This window comes from Gossypium raimondii, chromosome 2 (genome assembly GCF_025698545.1).
Source record: "Gossypium raimondii isolate GPD5lz chromosome 2, ASM2569854v1, whole genome shotgun sequence".
NCBI classification, from domain to species: domain Eukaryota; kingdom Viridiplantae; phylum Streptophyta; class Magnoliopsida; order Malvales; family Malvaceae; genus Gossypium; species Gossypium raimondii.
In genome coordinates this window covers 4,511,634-4,519,769 of record NC_068566.1, presented here as the reverse complement: position 1 = coordinate 4,519,769, position 8,136 = coordinate 4,511,634, and positions in this window count along the sequence as shown.

Genomic DNA, 8,136 nt, shown 5'->3' with positions numbered 1-8,136 from the left:
CTTCAAATTATCGAACTCAAAGCATACATTGGCTAATATACATATAATTCATATGATTAATTTCAACCTATTGAATTCTATACATACATTCGCTAACATATATGCAATTCATTAAATTTCATTCACCTTACAAAACTCAGCATATATATATATTCGCTAAATATATATAGAATTTATGCAATTTATTTTATCTTATAAAACTCAAATATACATTCACTAACACACACACATATATATACAATTCATACATTTTAATAAAATTCAAAACATATATATACATTCGCTAACATATATGTAATTCATTAAATTTCATTCAACTTACAAAACCCAGCATATATATATTCGCTAAATATATATAGAATTTCTGCAATTTATTTTAACTTATAAAACTCAAATATACATTGACTAACACACACACACACACACATATATATATATATATACAATTCATACATTTTATTTTTAACTTATAAAATTCAAAACATATATATACATTCAGCTAACACTTTTATACAATTCACACCATTATATTTTTGCTTATAGAACATATATATACTAATGTAATGATGTTTATTTGCTATTAGACTTACCTCGGATATCAGCGGACAAGATCGACTATTCAATTACTTTCGTTTTCCCCCAATCCAAATCTGTTTTCTTCGTTTCTTGATCTAAACATAATCAAATTTAACCTTTTTATTCATCAAAACATTCAATTTAGTCCAAAAATACATAAATGGGCAAATTACTATTTTGCCCCTAACATTTTACACTTTTTGCAATTTAATCCTTTTTACGCAAAACACAAAATACACAAAATTTGCCCACACTAAGCTAGGGCCGAATATTCCTTGTCTTCATACAAGTCCACACATTTCATTTATTTCACATTTTAATCCCTCAAGAATTCATTTTCACAATTTAGCTCTAATTTCTCAAATTCACTAAAAATTCAAAGACAAAATATGTTAATCTATCACATTTCTTTCATTTTTCATCATCAACTATCACAATGTTCAAGCATTCATCAATGGCACATTTCAAAATCATCAACAATTCACAAAATTAAGACATGGGTTGTGAAGTATTCAAAGCAACAATCTCAAAAACATAAAAATTATCAAAAACCGAACTAAATCTATACCTAAATCCAAACTTGAAAGTGCCGAACTCTTAACAAGGTAAATGACTTTCTTTTCTTCTCACATTCGGCCAAAAAGATGAATAACATGCATGGCTTTTATTTTATGTTTTATTATATTAATATATTTAACTAATTTACAAAACTAACATTAATGATTTTACTTTAATAATTAACTAACCATGTCCATAAAAATCCACTCAAAAATTCAATGGTATAATATCAACATAAGGACCCCACATTATAAAAGCCATGGCAATATAGTACTTTAACAAATTGCCAGCCACTTTTGCATTTTACGTGATTAAGTCCTTTTATAAAATCGAGCACACAAACGATAAAATTTTCACACGAAATTTTCACACAAATAAATTGACACATAATAAAGACATAAAATAATATTAAAATATTTTTTAGACTCAGATTTGTTGTCCTGAAACCACTGTTTCGATTAGGGTCAAAACCGGGTTGTTACAGATTCGATGAGGTACTGGGTACCAACTTTCTTCGGCTTTGCCGATGAGACACTGGGTGTCAACTATTGCTTCGAACTATCCGATGAGGCACTGGGTGCCATACTGGAGTGTTTGGTTGGATCCGTGTATCCGCCAAAATCTGAATTTTGTTAATAGGGTAACTAATGAAATGATAAACCGAATGAATTGATCAATCGAGCTACTGAAATGAGATGAAAAAGTTAAATTGTGAATTGAAATGTGATATGGAATTGAGGAATGAACCTAAGGTTCATGATGTGTCCAAGTTTAAAATTGTGGACATATGATATTATTTGATGAATTGTTATTGTTGAAATATGAAATTTGAATTTAAATTTAAATTTGTATGTATGATTTATGCACTACATGTTTATTATTGTTATAATTTGAATTATGGTAATACCACTGAGTATGAAATATTCAGCGTATAGTTGTTTCCGTGCGCAGGTCGATAGAAGTCAAAGGTCCCGGTTCAGCATCCAAATCAATCCCGACTTCAGCGTAACTTTGGTGATGTATTTTTCCTTTGGTAAATGTGGCATGTACTTTGGTCTTATTAAAGAGTCTTGTAAGTTTTGGTTGTAAAGAATTGGTCTCTAATGTTTGAATGATAAATGAAACGTTAAGTTATAAAATGGTATGTTTGGTGCTAAAACTGAAATTGAATGAATGAAGTTTATTTATTTAAACAATATATGCGAATATTTATTTAGTAAATTACTAAGTTAATTTTTAAAATATGTTTACGTTATTTGAACATGAAATTATATGAATTGTGAATTGGTTGCGGTTTGAAATTGCAGGGAAGGTTAAATATTTATAAATGGGTTATATTGAGTTTTTTTAATCACATAAAATAAAATAATAATAATGAAGTCAATTAGTAAAATAAATATTTATATGAATTTACGATTATATTATAATATGTTTGTTATTTATTTAACAAATTGTTTATAGATTGTCTGATATGTCCGGTAATGCCTCGTAACCTTATTTCGGCGACAGATTAGGGTTAGGGGGTGTTACATTTTATTGGTATCAGAGCTATCAGGTTTAGTCGATTCTCAGTCTAAATCAGGCTCGGAATTGAGTCTAGAGGTACATGCCACTGATGAGTCAAAACTGAGTCGGGATTCTTGGATGCTAACCTAATTGTTTGTTTATGTTTTATAGATTAAAGATGTCTGATGAAAGAATAAATGATACTGATGAAGAAATGTATACCAGAGACGAGTAGTCGTATAGATTAGATGAAACGGAGTCAGTTACATCTAGCATAAATCCAGTAAGAAATCCACCTAGAAGAAATGATAGATATGATTCTGATATATTATGAGTAATTACCGATGCACTATAAAGAGTAGCAGGAACTACTCCTGCTACAACTTCAGCACCTACTCAAATACGGGCCCCCATAAAAGAACTGAGGAAATATGGTGCTACTGAATTTATGGGTCTAAAAGGAGTCGATCCATCCGCAGCTGAAAATTGGATGGAGTCGACTAAAAGAATTTTGCAGCAATTGGACTGTACCCCCTGGGAGTGTTTAATTTGTGTTGTATCATTACTATAAGGGGAAGCTTATTTATGGTGGTAATCAGTGGTTCGACATTTACCGGATGATCAGATAACATGGGATCTATTTCAGAAGGAATTTCAAAAGAAATATGTCGAAGAGATGTATATCGAAGACAAGAAACAAGAGTTTTTAATGTTACAACAGGGTGATATGTCGGTAATAGATTATGAGAGAGAATTCTCAAGACTCAGCAGAAATGCCTCCGAGTTTATTCCAACAGAAGCTGATAGTTGCAAAAGATTTTTACGGGGTTTGCGAGACGAGATCAAGGTACAGTTAGTATCTCACCGGATTATTGAGCTTGTAGATTTGATTGAGCGAGCCAAAATGGTAGAGCAAGTGTTAGGCCTCGACAAAAAGATTGAAAGTGTCAGATTAAATAGGAAACGTGCGGGAACTACAAGTTTAAATCCACAGCCAAAAAGATCAAAGGAATCCCAAGGTGGTTGGAGATCCAGTTTTAGATCAGATAGAGGTGGTAGAAGCAAAGGGAAACAGACAACAGTATCTACTGGTAGTGTGAGAGGTCCACCTCGGAGTGTAGAAATTCCAGACTGTCAGCATCGCGGAAAGAAACACAGAGGGGAGTGCTGGAAATTAACTAGAGGTTGTTTTCAATGTGGTTCTACAGACCATTTCATCAGAGATTGTCTGAAAACTGATAGTGTTGCACCCGTGACATCACAGAGATTAGTATCTACTGCTAGAGGCAGAGGGTCAGGTACAGGTAGCTCGGTTTCCAGAGAAGGAGGTGTTAGGAAGAGCAGTGATATTGTTACCCAACAATCTGAAGCTAAAGTACCCGCTAGAGCTTACGTGGTTAGAACTCGGGAAGAAGGCGATACCCACGATGTAGTAACATGTATATTTTTACTGTATTCGGAGCTTATTATGCTTTTATTGATCTCGGATCTTCACACTCTTATATAAATTCAAAATTAGTTGAACTGGGAAAATTTAAATCTGAGATGTCTAGAGTGTCTGTAGAAGTGTCGAGTCCATTGGGGCAAACAGTAGTAGTGAATCAGGTTTGTCTGAGATACCCGTTAATTATAAAGAATAAAACTTTTCCTGTTGACCTGTTGATTATGCCATTTGGGGATTTTAATATAATACTAGGAATGGATTGCTTATCTGAACATGGAGTGATTTTGGATTGCTGTAAAAAGAGATTTAGCATTCAGACAGAAGGTGGAGATCAGATTTAAGTAAATGGTATCTGTGAGTTTAGGGTTTATGGTTTAGAGTTTGAGGTTTGAGGTTTATTATTTTATAGTTAGGGTTTTAGTACTATTCATGGTTTTAGGGGTTTAGGTTATTAAGGTTTAAGGGTTAGGGTTATTGATAAAATGACAAAAATCAATTTATTTTAAGGTTTATGTAAGCAATAAGATTTTTTTAATTACTTTTGTCCCTTGTAATATATATATTTAGGGTGTAGGTATATGGTTTGGGGTTTAAGGTTTAGGATTTAGTGTTAAGAGTTTAATGGTTACGATTTAGGGTGTATGTTTATGGTTTATGGTTTATGTTTATGGTTTAGGGTTTTATGTTTAAGGTTTAGGTGTTAGGGGTTTAAGGGTTAGAGTTTAGGATTTAGATTTTATGGTTTAGTTTTAAGGTTTAGGATTTAGGGGGTTAGGGTTTAAGGTTTAGGGTTTAGTGTTAAGAGTTTAATGGTTATAATTTAGGGTGTAGGTTTAGGGTTTAGGGTTTATGGTTTATGGTTGTGTGTTTAAGGGTTAGGGTTAGGGTTTTAGGGGTTAGGGGCTTAAAGTTTATAGTTTAGGGTTTAGGGTTTAGACAGTAATATAATTTATCAAAATCATCAAATTGGATAAATTCTATCAGCTGCACAAAAAATTAAACTCGTGGATACAAAGTCTTCGTAAGGAAGTTTGGTTTCATTTTTTAAAATTAATTTCTTACACAATTACAAAATTTACAAATTAAATATATTGTTTGAGACAAAACAAACTTAATTTAAAGGAATTTAAGAAATAATTAAACCTTTCAAATATATAAACAAGAAGAAAATTGGATTGAATCTTAACTTTAAATATTTATTAGTATCAAAGGCATTAGCGGCGTTTATGAGAAAAACGCCGCAAAAGGTAAGCAAATAGCGGCATTTTATCATTTTATTTTAAACAAAACGTCACCGTTTTGCTCCCTGAATTCTATCTGTTCTCCTTTCCTTAAACCATAACCCCAAAATCCCTTACTTTATATCCCTAAAGCCCGAATCCCTTAATTTTTCCCTTAAAAATTTGGCATTTCCAAATCCCTTAATTTTTCCCGCAAATCGAAATCCTGAAATTTCAAAATCCCTTTGATTTTCGCCGACCATCTACTGCATCGCTATCAACTGTCTCCTCTGCCGCATCACCGTCACACTCCTCTGCCCTAAAATTACCGCTTCTATTTCTGGAGACAGTCACGAACACCAAAAGGACTAGGTTTTCTATTTTAAATCTTCTAATGTTTTATTATAATCTTAATTAATTTAATATTTGTTGATTTAGGGTTTTATTTGCGACAAATAAGCTCATTTTTAGTTCATTTTGTTTTCTAATTGCTCGAAAAACTATCGGATGTGGATAAATTAGGTTTTTTTTCTTAAAATTAAAATAAAATTACTTATTCTAGTGAATCAGGGCTTTGCGAAGTGTAATGCGCAGCTAAAAAGTTCATTTCTTTACAAATTTGTTTTTGTATATGCAAAAGCTTAATTTCCAGTTCAAATTGGAGTTTTGAGTATTGGGAAATCAGTTAACGACACTCATCAAGCATCGATTGTTTCTTGAGTCAAGAGCTTGAACTGAATTTTGAGTATTTAACTTTGAATCGGAGTTCAAGCTTTCGTGCTATTTATTTTTAAAATTCAATTGTTGTCCTAATCTAATGTAGCGTTGGGTTCTTAAAATAGCAATGAAAGTAATTCCACTAAAAAAGATTATTATTGTCTTAATCTAATGTAGTGTTATCTTTTTTGTAGACTTGATTATTTATCAATTATACTGATGCTGTAATAATGTTTATCCCTTGTTATTTTAGAAACAATATGTTTAAGCTAGTTTCAAATATGATATACTGCTAGATGGTGGGTTTCTTTGACAAGTAATGGAATAGGAACAATATGTTTAAGCTTGTACAGTAATTATAATCTGTTTAATTAATTTGTTGTCAACTTATAAGGGTTATATATTGCCAAAGTAATAGGAATTCTGTTTTATTCAGATATTTGACTCATTCGGCGTCGTTTTCTTCCCCAAATCATATGATTAAATACTATCTTTTCGACTAAAAGTATATATTTAATACTAATTAATTTTTATACTAATATTTAAAATATTAAAATAATTATAAATATTATATTTTAAATAACTTATTACTCAATTTACATTATTTTAAAATCTAAATCCAAATCTTGAAATACTAATTTTAAAGATATAGTGCCTTTCTCATCAATGGATTTAGATTTCATACAAAATATCGCGAGAGATAGAGGAGAACTCAAAATTGTGGAATATTTGTTAATTCTTCAATTACAAGTTATGCTAGTGCTAGGGATAGTAATCCTGTTGATGGAAATGTGGAGTATTACGGACTTCTTACTGACATTATTAAGTTGGATAACTATGGCAAATGGAAAGTTGTCTTATTTCGATGTGATTGAGCTGATGTTAATACTACTCACGGAATTAAAAAAGATCAATTTGGTTTTACAATGGTGAACTTCTCTCGATTGATTCACACTGGACAACAACTGATAGATGAGCTGTATGTATTTTTTTTCTCAAGTGAAACAAGTTTTTTACTCGAAAGATCCAACTGATGAGGGTTGGTGCGTTGTACTCCGTAACACCCCTAGAGACTTGTTTGACATGGGCAATGGAAGTAGAGATGACATCAACGAAAGATCAGAAATTTTGCCTTTTCCAGAACAAAACTTAAATGAAAATATCTCTAGTACTAGTACACAATTTCAATGGGTTCGCCAGGATGTTGATGAAGATATTTACGAATTATGATGTAGTAAGATTTTAATTATATGTAATATCATAATTTAAATCTTGGTCTTGTTAAATATTTTAACTATTTTATATGTACTATTATTGTTGTAATTAGTTACTAAAATTTCAACTATTTTATGTGTATTGCAGATAAAATGCCTAAAAGAAGATTGCGAGATCAAAGTATTGTTCAAAATACTCCAAATTCGGAAGAAACAAATAGTGAACAACAGACTGCTATTGGATCTTCGAATGTTCCAAATACACCTGATGAACCTGCAGAAATTCAAAGTAATGTTAAATTTAATTTACATGTGTGTTGACTTTTATTATTGATTTCTTTTTCAAATTCTTATATTATAATATACCATTTTTCAGCTGAAAGTGGTGGGACGCGCAGAGGTCGAGGACGTACGCTACTTAAAGATTTATACGAGTTAAATCATGTCGAGCGTGTCAAAGTATCTAGAAACAATCTTGGTCAGCCTGTTGGATCAGAAGCTCGACTTTTAGTAGGATATTTGTGCATTATAGCACGAAATGTCAATATGTTGCCTATCAACTATGACTCATGGCATCAAATGCCTGATAGTAACAAAAATGAAGCTCTCAATAATATTAAGGTAACAAAACGTGAATGTAATTTATAAAACTTTGGTTTAAGTTTCATTTATATTTACTTTTTAAACTTGTGTTTTTTGTAGGAGAGGTTTGATTTAGAGGTCTCCGATAATTATGTCAAGAAGGCATTGGGAAAAAGATGGAGAGACCATAAAAGTACTTTAAAGAAAGAATATTTTAAGACAAAAACAACCCTCGAAGAGAAATTGCAAAATGTCCTGTCGGGAATGCTGAGGTACCAATGGGAATATGCGGTTAGATTTTGGAATACAAATAAAGGAG